Genomic DNA, 15358 nt, shown 5'->3' with positions numbered 1-15358 from the left:
TGTCATGGTAACGGAGCTCAGAGCTTGCCTCAGTTCATTTTTTATGTCTTGAAAAATAGACAAATCCATGACAGTTGATAGTCTCCCGCTGTGAGGAGCATATGTGAACAGTCAGGTCAGGAGAATATCTATAATATAATATATATATAATATACCCTCATGAAATCATTTTAAACAGTGTATATGTGAAAACAGATTCATTGACTGCTTCCTGCATTTGGTACATCCCCCTTTCTGACGTTTGTAAATTTGTCTCATCGCTCTTAAAGTGTTTGACACCTTTTAAATGTGTTTTCTAAAATGTAAACAAGTTTGGTCTTTGATTCAAGTGTGTTGCTTTTATAATTTTGTTTAAATTTATCTCAAGCTTTGCAAAAGTATTTCACACTTTGTTTTTTGGTTTGCACTTCCCAGCCACCGTACTTTCGGCGTAATGAAATACTGTTAAAAAGATGTTACTCAGACTTTAGTGCTTCTTCTCAGATTTTGTCTTAAAGTATTTCCACATTGTTTAATTGGCACAATGACTAAAACTCAGTTTTATATATTACTGTATATTTACTGTATGAACCTTGACAAAGAAAACACTTTAACACAGAAGTACTATTAATTATAGAGTTTGAAAGTGACTAAAATAATAAAAAACAACAGTCTTCTGTGACTAACAAATCTTATCATTTACATTGGTTTTATCCATAAGTATCCAAATCAAGCTGTCACAAACTTTTAGATCACTGATTTGGTCTCTTCCTCTTCCTCCTCTTCCGCCTCCACCCCCTCCTCCTGATGAGATGAGATGAGATTCAACTTTATTGTCATTACACATATACAAGTATAGAGTAACGAAATGAGGTTTGGCATCTCACCAGAAGTGCAAATAAGCAGAAAGTGCAATAGTCTGTGCTATGTACAGTAATTGAGTGCAAGAGTCTGTGCTATGTACAGTAATTCTGTGCTATGTACAGTAATTGCAAAATTTACAGATGTAGCCAAAAAAAGTGAATTATGAGGTATATCTGGATGGCTGGATTAATGGGATGCAATAAAAATAAATAAATGCTATAAATAAGTAATGCTACAAAATAAGTGTGTTCTTAGGATTATAATATACAGATTAAGATGCAGTGAGCATCTATACTAATAATATACAGATTAAGATGCAGTGAGCATGCTATACTAATAATATACAGATTAAGGTGCAGTGAGCATGCTATACTAATAATATACAGAATAAGATGCAGTGAGCATGTTATACAAGTTTACAGATAATTTAAAGAATATGAACATACTATAATACAATAATACAGATGGATGAGAGATGTGTGTGTGTGACCAGGAGGAGAGGTGGGGGGATGATGGGTGTGAGGTGATATGGAGGGGAAAGGGGGGTCAGCAGGGTGCGGAGAGAGAGAGGGAGAGAGAGAGAGAGACAGAATACAGAGTTCGAATACAGAGAGAGAGAGAGACAGAATACAGAGTTCGGGGTGTGAGGTGATATGGAGGGGAAAGGGGGGTCAGCAGGGTGCGGAGAGAGAGAGGGAGAGAGAGAGAGAGACGGAGTTCAGAGTTCGGGGGGTAGAGTTCAGTAGAGAAACAGCTCTGGGGAAAAAGCTGTTCCTCAGTCTGTTGGTTCTGGTCCGGAGGCTTCTGAAGCGCCTGCCGGAGGGCAGGAGGGTAAACAGTCTGTGGGCAGGGTGGGAGGAGTCTTTGAGGATGCCATGAGCTCGCCGCAGACAGCGTGTTCTTTGGACATCCTCAATGGCAGGAAGTGGACACCTTGTGATGCGCTGGGCGGTTTTTACCACCCGCTGTAGCGCCTTACGGTCTGCGACAGAGCAGTTTCCGTACCAGACTGAGACACTGCTGGTCAGGATGCTCTCGATCACACAGCGGTAGAAGTTCATCAGTACAGCTGAAGACAGGTGGTGTCTCTTCAGTGTCCTCAGGAAAAAGAGGCGTTGATGAGCCTTCTTAACCAGACTGGAGGTGTTAGTGGACCAGGAGAGGTCCTCTGTGATGTGGGTCCCCAGGAACTTGAAGCTGGAGACACGTTCAACAGCCATCCCGTTGATGTGAATGGGGTTGTGCGTGCTTCCTCTTTCTCTCCTGAAGTCCACGATGATCTCCTTCGTCTTGCTGGTGTTGAGGAGCAGGTTGTTGTCAGCACACCAGGCGGCCAGATGCTGTACCTCCTCCCTGTAGGCCGTGTCATCGTTGTTGCTGATGAGGCCAATCACCGCTGTATCGTCCGCAAACTTGATGATGGTGTTGGATCCATGTACAGGTCTGCAGTCGTGGGTGAAGAGGGAGTAGAGGAATGGGCTCAGCACACAGCCCTGTGGTACGCCTGTGTTGAGTGTGATGGTGGTGGAGCAGGTGTGTCCTGACCTCACATACTGGGGTCTGTTGGTCAGAAAGTCCATTATCCAGTGACGGAGGGAGGAGTTGAAGCCCAGGTCTCCGAGTTTAGTGTTCAACTTGGAGGGGATGACAGAGTTGAATGCTGAGCTAAAATCAACAAACAGCATTCGTGCGTATGTGTTGTTATTGTCCAGATGAGTGAGCACAGAGTGCAGCGCAGTGGAGACTGCATCCTCTGTACTCCTATTGCTGCGGTAGGCAAACTGGAATGGGTCCAGTGTGGGTGGGAGGCAGTTTTTCAGGTGTGCTAGGACCAGTCGCTCAAAGCACTTCATTATGATGGGTGTGAGTGCCACAGGGCGGTAGTCGTTCAGGCCTGTCGGGCTGGAGTGTTTCGGCACTGGGACAATGGAGGTGGCTTTGAAGCATGCTGGCACAGCTGCTTGGGCGAGGGACAGGTTGAAGATGTCCGTAAAAACCCCAGTGAGCTGCTCCGCACATGCTCTAAGCACGCGCCCGGGGGTGCCGTCTGGACCAGCAGCCTTTCGAGCGTTGATCCGGCTCAGTGCAGCGTGGACGTCTGTGGAGGTGAGTGAGAGGGGCTGGTTGTCTGCAGGAGGTCTGGTCGTGGTCTGTGTCTCTCTGTTGTCTCTATCGAACCGAGCATAAAAGTGATTTAGCTCGTTCAGGAAGGAGACATCTGTGGTTATCGGGGTGGAGTTTCTGGGTTTATAGTCACTGATGGCCTGGATGCCCTGCCACATGCGTCTGGGGTCGGAGTTGGAGAAGTGTTCCTCTACCTTCAGCTTGTAGCAGTGCTTGGCCTTGATGATGCCCCTCCTCAGGTTTGCCCTGGATACGCTGTAGGCCATTGCATCATCTGATCTGAAGGCGGTGTTGCGGGCCTTCAGCAGGAGACGCACCTCCTTGTTCATCCATGGCTTCTGATTTGGGTACGTGGTGATCTGCTTCCATGTTGTAACACTGTCGATGGTGGTGTTGATATAATCCAGCACAGAAGAAGTGTAGGTGTCAATGTCTGTGTGAGAGCCCAAGGTAGCCTGCGAAGCAAACATACTCCAGTCTGTGTGATGGAACTTGTCCTGAAGTACAGAGTCTGTCCCCGCTGGCCACACTTTAATCGTTGTCCCTGATGGCTTCACACGTTAGATGATTGGGGAGTACTTGGGGATGAGGAACAAAGAAAGGTGGTCTGACTGTCCCAGGTGGGGGAGGGGGGTCGTGGTGTAGGCTCCTGCGATGTTTGTGTAAACATGGTCTAGAGTTTTGTTTCCTCTTGTATTGCAGGAAACATGCTGGTGAAATTTAGGGAGCACTGTCTTTAAGTTTGAGTGATTAAAATCACCTGCAACTATAAATGCAGCCTCCGGGTGAGCAGTCTGTTGTTTACTGATAGCGGTGTAAAGTTCCTTCATAGCAGCTTTAGCATCGGCATCAGGGGGGATGTAGGCTGCAGTTACAATAGTGGAGCTGAGCTCCCTTGGCTGATAGAAAGGTCTACATTTAACCATGAGAAACTCTATGTTAGCTGAGCAGTGTCTTCCAATAATGACAGAGTCTGTACACCAAGCTTTGTTAATATAAATGCACAGCCCTCCTCCTCTGGTCTTACCGGAGTCCTCTGCTGTTCTGTCTGCTCGGTGTGTGTGGCGACCGGCTAGCTTGATAGCATCGTCCGGTACTCCGTTGTTTAGCCATGTTTCCGTGAAGATCATGACATTACAGTCCATAATTCTCTTGCTGTGGATGATGCGAAGTCGTAACTCGTCCATTTTGTTCACCAAAGACCGCACATTAGCGAGGAAAATGCTGGGTAACGGGAGACGGTGCGGTGTTAGCTTTAGCTTAGCCCTTATACCTCCGCGCTTCCCCCGCCTTTGTTTACGGTCTCGACGCCGCCTGCGAGCACTTCCGCCCGGCCGGGTAGAGTGCGTAGCCTCGGGTGTTTTGGCGATCTCAGGGATGAGTCGAAGATTGTTTATTAAATCGTCAGGGAGGTGTATTCCGATATCCAAAAGTTCCTGTCGGGTGTAGGATGTTAAGGCGAGGCTGTTCCGTGCGAACAGACCCGAAATTAACAATAAAATTACTGCAAAATTGCAAATCTGAGAGAGACGCTGGGCCTCGCGATGCGCTGGGCCTCGCGATGCGCTGGGCCTCGCGATGCGCTCGCGCCGCCATCTTGGTCCTCTTCCTCCTCCATCCTGCATGGAGTAATAAGCATTGTGTGATTATTCTTCATCAAAATAAACATTAAAATCAAAAGCAGCTCATTTTTTTAATATGATCAAAGTAAGTGTAAAAAAAAGAAACATGTTATTTATACTTTGTGTCGTTGAACAAAATGTTCATTAATAAAGCAACATGTAATTTTCTCTGAAGGAGAAGACGGTCAGGCTTTAAAATGTTGATTTACAAAATTTAATTATTAAAATATGAAATAAACATTAATTCATGAACAATAGAGACATGACAACAAAAATCTATTTACCTTTGCTGAAGAAAAAAACATTTAAATGATGTTCATAGCTTCATCTGAAAGAATACATACTGTATATGTTGTAAATACATTTTACTCACTAATCAGGTGGGAGACGGGCCAAAAAACGTTCTTCTTGGACTAGAAGCTGTTCCCTCAGTTCCTGCAGGTGTTGCCATCTTTGATACCTGCAACAAGAGACACACTGATGATGCTTCTTTATTACAAATGAAATATGAAGAGCAAAGGAGACACTGAGCAACATCAACCATGGGGGTTGTTTCATCTTTAAGGTCTTTTCAGGATGTATTTCAGGATGTCAGAGTTTGATACGCTGCTAGCTATACTGAAACTACACATTAAAGGAACACCACCAATTTACACACAGAAACTGATCCTGAACACGGATTGGAAGGATGCAAAAAAAGTTAGAAAAACAAACCTGTTGTGAAAATAATAAAGACAGATGAAAGTTTTCAGAGTGCAAACATGATCGACTCAACATGAGATTGTATTTGTTTTTTAAACATGCAGCAAAACAGACTCAGTGTGTGTGTGTGTACAAACATGACTGTCAGGATTTATTGTTGAAAATACTTACAGCTTGCTTTTTTTTAACTTTTTTAAATCAATTATTTTTCCTATTGACTGATCACTGTGGAGGGATGGATCAGATGGACGTGATGATTGGTTGTCATCACTGAGAAAGCTGAAAAAGAGAGAAAGATTAGATAGTTAGATATCAAACCACAACAACAGATGAAAAACTTCAAGATTAGTCCAGTCAGACTTGATCTGGTTCACTCTGAATGATTAACCCAGCTTCTCATATGGAAATCAAACCTGAGTTTTTTATATGAGATATTTCTGAACCAGCAGGAACAATAATTTTATAAATATGTGAAAACAAAAATCAATTTACCTTTCTGAAGAAAAAACATTTAAATGATGTTCATAGCTTCATCTGAAAGAATACATACTGTATATGTTGTAAATACATTTTACTCACTAATCAGGTGAGAGGTCGGCCAAAAAATGTTCTTCTATTTTTATAAGCTGTTTCATCACTAGCTGCAGACGTTGCGATCTTTGATCCCTGCAACAAGAGACACACTGATGATGCTTCTTTATTACAAATGAAATATGAAGAGCAAAGCAGACACTGAGCAACACATTAAACACTGTGTTGTTTCTTCATGAATGACACAAAGGATCAAAGTAGAGAGGAGGTGTTGATGTTTCAGTCAAACATTTGACTTGAAAACTCAACATCACTTCAACATCTTTTAAACAGGAGCATGGCGTTTGCTTTACATCAACCATGGGGGTTGTTTCATCTTTAAGGTCTTTGCACACTGAGTCTGTTTTTTTAAAATGTGTTTTTCAGATCTGTAATCCGATCAAAACGTTACACAGGAACCTCACACTCTGAGTCAGATGTGTTCAAACAGAAAAACAAACCTGTTGTGAAAATAATAAAGACAGATGAAAGTTTTCAGAGTGCAAACATGATCGATTCAACATGAGATTGTATTTGTTTTTTAAACATGCAGCAAAACAGACTCAGTGTGTGTGTACAAACATGACTGTCAGGATTCATTGTTGAAAACACTTACCTGGCTCGGTTGTCTTTTTCAAATTTATGGAAATTAATTATTTTTTCATTTGACTGATCACTGTGGAGGGATTGAAAAGATGAACATGTCGATTGGTCGTCATCACTGAGAAAGCTGAAAAAGAGAGAAAGATTAGATAGTTAGATATCAAACCACAAAAACTTGTAAATTAGACATTGGTCCAGTACAACTAGATTTAGTTCACTCTGAATGATAAACTCCTGATTCTTACATGAACTGTAAACCTGATCAACCTGACTATTTGGGACATTAAATCATCACCCAGTGTTTGATGAAAGTAGCAGCGTTTTGAGATTCAAAATCAGAAAATTACTTAAAGGTGTTCCATGTTGATTTTTACCAAAATATCTAAATTCATTAAAAATTTACCAAACATATGTTTTTGTTGTCGTTGAGTACTAACATAAACCCAACAGTTACTACAAAAGAAGCTATGCCATTTTAAGAAAGTAATGTTGTCATAGTTTAGTAGAAACACTAATGTTACTCTAATAGAAGCTCTGTCACTTTAAGAAAGTCACGGTTGGATAGTTTGTTTGAAACGTACGTCCCCCAACACGAGGCAAGACAGACTATCTTGTATGTTTTATGTGTGTTCTTGTTAGCTTCCTCTAATGGGTCAATTTAGAGACACTTCACATTTCTTTAATTCTGATTGGTCGAGGGGCGGGACAGAAGATGAGAGCGGGAGAGAGTAACGAGAGAAGTGGGGTGACCGTGAGCTCTCCTCACACCGCTGCGGTGTGTTTCCTATCTGAGTAGCCATGAGCTAAATAACTGAGTAAGTGTTGGATAAAGTGAACGTTAGTAAGGTGCTAAACAGCTACCAGCTTTATTTAGTATATGTTTGTTTGAAAGTTAACTGTAACCTCCTCGGCTACTGCTGGTTAGCCCAAATGCTAATTCTGTGCTAGCGACTGTACGGACAGTTGGAGCCGCCGCTTAGCAGCAGACAGCGGACTGATTCAGAGGGAGACCTGCTGTTTTCCCTCCTGCTTTACCTTTCTGTTTTGTTCCTGGACTGTTCTTCATTGCCACGGCTGAGAGCGGCTGGTGACATTGCTTCAGTGCCACAGAGAGGAGGTGTGGACTTTTCTTCCTCCACTGACGGAGAGTGGAGTAGCGCGGCTGAACTTCCGGGTTCGGACCAGTCTTTATCGCCCTTTCTGGATTAACGTTAAACTGACTGTTCGACGTGGGTGAGTGAGTACGGCGTGCCGCCAACGTTCATTGCATCGAACTCAATTCAGGCCTGCAACAGGGTTTTGTTTATTTTAATGCCGGCTTTTGTTATTTTTGTGTGGGCCCACATTAAAGTGTTCAGAGTGTATTAATGTGTTCTAACGGATTTAAGCACTTAAAGTGAACTAGTAATAGCGGGTTAGTTCTTCTGGTCAGTTTAAATAGGTTCATGGTATTTTGATGACCAACTAGATAAGTATCATAAGAGTGTTTGTATGGTGGCTTAAGAGTGCCATTAGTCAGGTTTAAATCATTTAATTTACCTCGTGGTAGTTTTTCTGATACTCTAAATGAGTGCTGAGAGTGTGCTTTGTTTGTTTTCATTTACTAAAAAGTAAAGACATTGACAATTGTCAATAAATACTTTAAAAGGCATATTCACCTCTTGGTCGGTTTACTAAATAAGCATATTTAAAAACCAAACGTTTACAGTGTTTAAAGGTAAAACGTCATCACACGAGAGTCATTTAATTCATTTCGTGTACGAGGAAGCAAGGTAAGGCAGGTTCAATTACAGGACATATAAACTTAAAGGAGTAATATAATAATTACAATACATTACAATAATAACAATAATAGTAATAAGATTAACTTGAGTTCTAAGAGAAGAACCCAGGGCGCTGTATCTCTGACTAGTTGATACATAGGAAGCGCTACAATTGATTAATTTAAAACTTGATTGATGTACAGAATGGAGTCATCGAGCCGTGAGGATGACTTTGTGATTCTTTCAGTCCTTAAAAAATAAATAAATAAAAACCTCTGGGTCCACCCACTCCTGAAAACAAGACAAGAGCCAGGAGAGTTTCCCCTGTTGATAAAAGAGCTGCAGAATGATCAGCATCACTTCAGGTGTATTTCAGGATGTCAGAGTTTGATACGCTGCTAGCTATACTGAAACTACACATTAAAGGAACACCACCAATTTACACACAGAAACTGATCCTGAACACGGATTGGAAGGATGCAAAAAAAGTTAGAAAAACAAACCTGTTGTGAAAATAATAAAGACAGATGAAAGTTTTCAGAGTGCAAACATGATCGACTCAACATGAGATTGTATTTGTTTTTTAAACATGCAGCAAAACAGACTCAGTGTGTGTGTGTACAAACATGACTGTCAGGATTCAATGTTGAAAACACTTACCTGTCTGGGTCGCATTTTTCAAATCTTTGGAAATTAATTATTTTTCCATTTGACCGATCACTGTGGAGGGATTGAACAGATGGACATGTCGATTGGTCGTCATCACTGAGAAAGCTGAAAAAGAGAGAAAGATTAGATAGTTAGATATCAAACCACAACAACAGATGAAAAACTAAAACTTCTAAATTAAACATCGATCCAGTAAGACTTGATTTCGTTCACTCTGAATGATAAACTCCTGATTCTTACATGAACATTAAACCTGATCAACCTGACTATTTGGGACATTAAATCATCACCCAGTGTTTGATGAAAGTAGCAGCGTTTTGAGATTTGAAATCAGAAAATTACTTAAAGGTGTTCCATGTTGATTTTTACCAAAATATCTAAATTCATTCAAATTTACCAAACATATGTTTTTGTTGTTGAGTACTAACACAAGCTCAAATATTTCCAACATTTCTCAAAACCAGAGAAAGTGTCTTGTCGTGGCAGCCTCCATGACAGAGCCGCCATGTTAATCGTTGTCATGGAAACACCTGATGTTACGTCAAAGACCGCTGCATAAGGAAGCGGCAGCTGCTACTGAAAGCTGCCGTACTGTTGCTGTGTGTGTAAAGATAAGTCAGAGTTCATTCTCATCGGGGGTGGGGTAGCAGAGAGAATCACTCCCATGATTCCCCACCAGCCTGAACATCATCTTATGTCATTGTTTAGCTTGAGAGCCCCCTGGTGGCGGAATATACAAACTGTGCCTTTAAAGACCCAGATAATAAAAAATAAATAAATAAATATTGTTTAATTTAAAACTTGATTGATGTACATAAAACTACATTTAAATTATTTGTTGGAATTGTTTTGAAAATGGCGATGTATAATGCAAGAAGAACATTTTTTACGAGTGTGTACATGGACTTGACCATCCCGGTCATGAGCGTCATCCTGACAACTGTAGGCATTTGGAAACCGGCGTCCTGTAGCCTGATCACCACAGACTTGAAGAGGTCAGTATTTATTTCTCAAAACAGGATACTCAAGTCCGTGTGAAAGCACTCGATGTCAGTTCTAACTGATACGGTGAAGCCTCATCAAAATATTGATATTTTTAAAACTGTCAGTCTGAATAAGATGTAAGCACATTTCACTCACTGACTGGCAGATGAGTAGGCTGAGTCATTATCATCATCTGCTGCTTCAGCGCCATCTATCTTCAGTTGGGAGAAGGTCGAGTTGGGCCTGTAACAATAAACACGGTTATGATGCAACTTCACCAGAATAAAGTTCATATCAAAAGAAAATCCAGATTATTTTTTAATATGATATAAAACAGTGGAATCAGGAAAAAGAGGTTATGAGTTTTCTTTGTCATTTTATAAAATGTTCAACAAACAGGTGACTGATGACCTAGCAGATCGTAACGCCTCATGTATGACCTCAGGTCATACTTTAACTGTCAGAACATGCTACACAGCTCCTGGTACAGGCTCTTGTGATATCACACATCGACTATTGCAACTCTCTACTGGCAGGTCTTCCTACATGCACTGTCAAACCGCTGCAGATGATACAAAATGCAGCAGCACGACTGGTCTTCAACCTTCCTAAAAGAGCACATGTCACTCCGCGGTTCATCTCCTTACTCTGGCTCCCAGTTACTGCTCGCATCAAATTTAAAACTCTGCTGCTCGCTTACAAAACAGCGACAAAACCGGCTCCTCCTTACTTTAACTCTCTCATCCTGGTCTACACTTCATCCCACCCACTACGCTCTGCCAATGAAAGGCATCTGATCCAACCTTCACAACAGGGTCCTAAATCTTCTCTAACAGGGCCTAACTCTTCTCCTCTGTCGCCCCCCGGTGGTGGAATGAACTTCCAAACTCCATTGGCTCTGCAGAGTTCCTCTGCACCTTTAAGAAATACCTTTCATGAATACCTACTAACTTAATGATGATGGTCTCCATATTATTGATGATGATGATGGTAATGACGATGGTTTTTGTTTGATAACGATGACTTATAAGATGGTTTCTATACTGATTAGAGCTCTCAAGAACTGCCCTCAATGTTGTGCTTTGCCTCTGGTCACTTCCTGTCAGCACCTGTGTGTCCAATCAGACTCAAAGCTGATCATTTGCTCTTACTGACATTGTTCCCTTTTTTCTAGATCCTTGCTTGTGTTGTACTTTTTACCAAAATATCTAAATTCATTAAAAATTTACCAAACATATGTTTTTGTTGTTGAGTACTAACATAAACTCAAATATTTCCAACATTTCTCAAAACCAGAGAAAGTGTCTTGCTGCCATGTTAATCGTTGTCATAGAAACACCTGATGTTACGTCAAAGACCGCTGCATAAGGAAGTGGCAGCTGCTACTGAAAGCTGCCGTACTGTTGCTGTGTGTGTAAAGATAAGTCAGAGTTCATTCTCATCGGGGGTGGGGTAGCAGAGAGAATCACTCCCATGATTCCCCACCAGCCTGAACATCATCTTATGTCATTGTTTAGCTTGAGAGCTCCCTGGAGGCGGAATATACAAACTGTGCCTTTAAAGACCCAGATAATAAAAAAAATAAAAATAAATATTGTTTAATTTAAAACTTGATTGATGTACATAAAAAGACATTTAAATTATTTGTTAGAATTGTTTTGAAAATGGCGATGTATAATGCAAGAAGAAAACATTTTACGAGTGTGTACATGGACTTGACCATCCCGGTCATGAGCGTCATCATGACAACTGTAGGCATTTGGAAACCGGCGTCCTGTAGCCTGATCACCACAGACTTGAAGAGGTCAGTATTTATTTCTCAAAACAGGATACTCAAGTCCGTGTGAAAGCACTCGATGTCAGTTCTAACTGATATGGTGAAGCCTCATCAAAATATTGATATTTTTAAAACTGTCGGTCTGAATAAGATGTAAGCACATTTCACTCACTGACTGACAGATGAGAATCCTGAGTCTTTATAATCATCTGCTGCTTCAGCGCCATCTATCTTCAGTTGGGTGGAGGTCGAGTTGGGCCTGTAACAATAAACACGGTTATGATGCAACTTCACCAGAAAAAAGTTCATATCAAAAGAAAATCCAGATTATTTTTAAATATGATATAAAACAGTGGAATCAGTCAAAGAGGTTATGAGTTTTCTTTGTCATTTTATAAAATGTTCAACAAACAGGTGACTGATGACCTAGCAGATCGTAACGTCTCATGTATGGAGGCTAAAGCCATCCAAGTGGACGACCCGGGGTTCAACCTTTTTGACAAGCAACAGAGTCTACTTTATGACGGTATAATGTCAATGTTTGCCTTTCTATCAACATGTAAACCAGAGGCAGTAGCATTCTTCTCTCTCTCCTTTGACTAATCCCTCCTGAAGGACGGACCAGATGAATCTGACAACTTTCTGTCATTAGATCAAACCCAGAAACTGCTTGATTCCAAAAACAATATGTACCACCACAAAGTGAAAAACCCTTTTGAATGTTTTTCTGGCTCTGCTGCTGAGAAGAAGACCTCAGGGTGGGAATCATATTACCAGAAGAGTTCAGTTAAAAAGTACTTTCCTATCAGTGGATTTACATTTACATATATTTTTCTCTGAACAAGCAAACTGTGGAAATTTGACTGTTTGAGATCAAACCACATGCAGCAACTGGTCCTTACAGGGAAACTATGAAGAATGCATCAGATGTTCCTTTTAGAATATGATATAAAGCAGATTGTGTTCGCTCTGAATGGATGTCTCCTCTTTAAAAAGAAGCCTCCTCTTTTCTCTTGACTATGTCGAGTCGTTTAAATCATCTAGAAAGGAGGTCGTTTTTATTGACTTTGTGAATATGTTCAGCACAGAGAACAGGATTAAACCAGATGAACTTTGATTTGAAGTATGCTGTTTTCTCTTCAGGTCAAAGACTAACAGCAGAATTGTTCACTCATATAGATGTTAAAAATCTAAATAACGTGATGTTGACTTATTCATTAAACCAGTGTTTTAACCTGTGGTTCCTCACTGAGTCAGGCATACTGAGTTCTTCAGACTCTGGTCTCTGCACGGCTCTGGGTTGAAAAAGAGAATTCCCCATTTCCTCCTTAACGGACACACACAAATAAACACCTTTATCATTATAGAAGGAAACTGTTGTGCTTCAGCCACTCCACAAATGGAGGTCGGTGCTCTCAGAGAAGGACTTTAAGACTTTAATTATATTTTTTGTACCTAAATCACAACTTTAAAACTTCCAGAGCACACTGATCTGACTGTGTTTATATTTCAAGTTCAGAACAACATTTAAACTCAAACTTAATTTGAAAAATAAATAAATCAATCAAAGTCTGCCTGCACTGTCAGGGTCAGTGAATGCTGCAGATTAAAGTCATGAAGCTCACAGCCGACTGAGCAGAGAATCAGTACAGAAGATATACAAATATTAAGACTTATTTCAAATGTAAAACAAGAACACACGTCATGATTTTCCCTTTAAAAGTCTAAAAAACAAACAATAAAATAAACTACATCTGATTAGTTTGAGGATTTGGAAACACTGGATGGTACAACAGGCCTAGTCTACATTTATTAAAAGTTATTTATTTAAACAGACTTCTAAAATAAACATCTGGGGGCGCTGGTAGTCTGGTGATTGTTATGAGCGCTACATGTAGACTACTGTGGACCTCCAAGCGGGCGGCCAAGGTTCGAATCCGACCTGTGGCTCCTCTCCCGCATGTCATTCCCCGCTCTCTCTCTCTCTCTCTCTCTCTCTCTCTCTCTCTCATTTCTGACTCTATCCACTGTCCTGTCTTAAAATGAAGGCTTAAAAACCCAAAATAAACCTTTTTGTCTAAGCTAAAAAAGTTATTCAAACTAAAGTGTAGGTTTAAATAATGACGTCAAATTGTCCTTTAATATTAATCAACTTTTATGTTTTCTAAAAGTTATCAATATGTAGACTAACAAATGTTATCTTAGGTTTTATAGCATAAAGGCTGCTGACGTGTTTCCTTATTTTGTACCCGAGCTTCTGAAGATATGAAAAAGTAAACACCATTAAACCAACTTCTAAATACTGAAATAAAGCTTATGAAGAATTCTTTACCCGTATGAGTTCACTCAAACTTAGATTAATTTCTCAGTTTCGTCTAAAATGTTGTTTGTTTACAATCCGTATCTCTCAGGCCTCACAGGATGTATCTCTTCAACATCAGTGGTGGTAAAAACACGGATATAAAATAAAGAAAACACGTCCTCTATACATTTTCTGACAAACTTTCCAAACAGAAGGACACAAATAAACATAAATTACTTCTTTTAAGCAACATAAAACATGCATAAACGTTACCTTTAGATGGAGAAATACAAAGTGCGACACATTGATAATGAAAGTAACTGTTGCCAGATCTCACGAGAGAAACAAGCTTCTCAGGTAGAAAGTCTTTTCCTCTGCAGACACTTCCTGCACGTCAGTGTGGTTCTTTCTTCAGTTTCTTGCAGTATCTTTTCAGGGTGCTGATATTTTATGACAATGTGAAGATGATGATGTGCCAAAAGCATGTGTAGTTTCATATCTGCATAAGTAAAGCCCCAACACAACTATTTGTGTCTGTTATCTGTCTGCCTTGTTAAAGTGTCTCATGTGCAGACAGTTTGTGTCCTCTTCATCATTTGACAGACAAACAAGGTCTTGCAAATTGAAGTGAAAACTTCTCTTGAACTAACTGTTTTACCGACAACACAAGGAAGTAGCCTATTTCCTTATTAGTGAAACCTTTAGGACAAGATGCTCCATGTTTGTCATTTGAAAACAGGATGCTGCTGCTCTTCTGATATAGACTAAAATAACCACTTTATTATTTTATTCTTTAAAGACTTTAAGAGTTCTACTTTCATAATTTTCGTGCAGGCTGGTCTCGAACTCGTTAATTTAGTTTTCATCTCGTAAATTAACGACTTTTCTCTCGTAAATTAACGACTTTAATCTTGTAAATTAACAACTTTATTCTCGTAAATTAAAGACTTTAATCTCGTAAATTAACGACTTTATTCTCGTAAATTAAAGACTTTAATCTCGTAAATTAACGACTTTATTCTCGTAAATTAAAGACTTTAATTTCGTAAATTAGCGACTTTAATCTCGTAAATTAACGACTTTATTCTCGTGATTTAAAGACTTTAATCTCGTAAATTGAAGACTTTAATCTCGTAAATTAGCGACTTTATTGTCGTAAATTAAAGACTTTAATCTCGTAAATTAAAGACTTTAATCTCGTAAATTAACAACTTTTTCTCGTAAATTAAAGACTTTAATCTCGTAAATTAGCGACTTTAATCTCATAAATTAACGACTTTATTCTCGTGAGTTAAAGACTTTAATCTCGTAAATTGAAGACTTTAATCTCGTAAATTAGCGACTTTATTGTCGTAAATTAAAGACTTTAATCTCGTAAATTAAAGACTTTTTCTCGTAA

Source organism: Labrus bergylta, chromosome 18 (assembly GCF_963930695.1).
Source record: "Labrus bergylta chromosome 18, fLabBer1.1, whole genome shotgun sequence".
In the NCBI taxonomy this organism is placed as follows: Eukaryota; Metazoa; Chordata; class Actinopteri; order Labriformes; family Labridae; genus Labrus; species Labrus bergylta.
The sequence above is the reverse complement of the archived record's forward strand: the minus strand, read 5'-3'. Positions refer to the sequence as shown.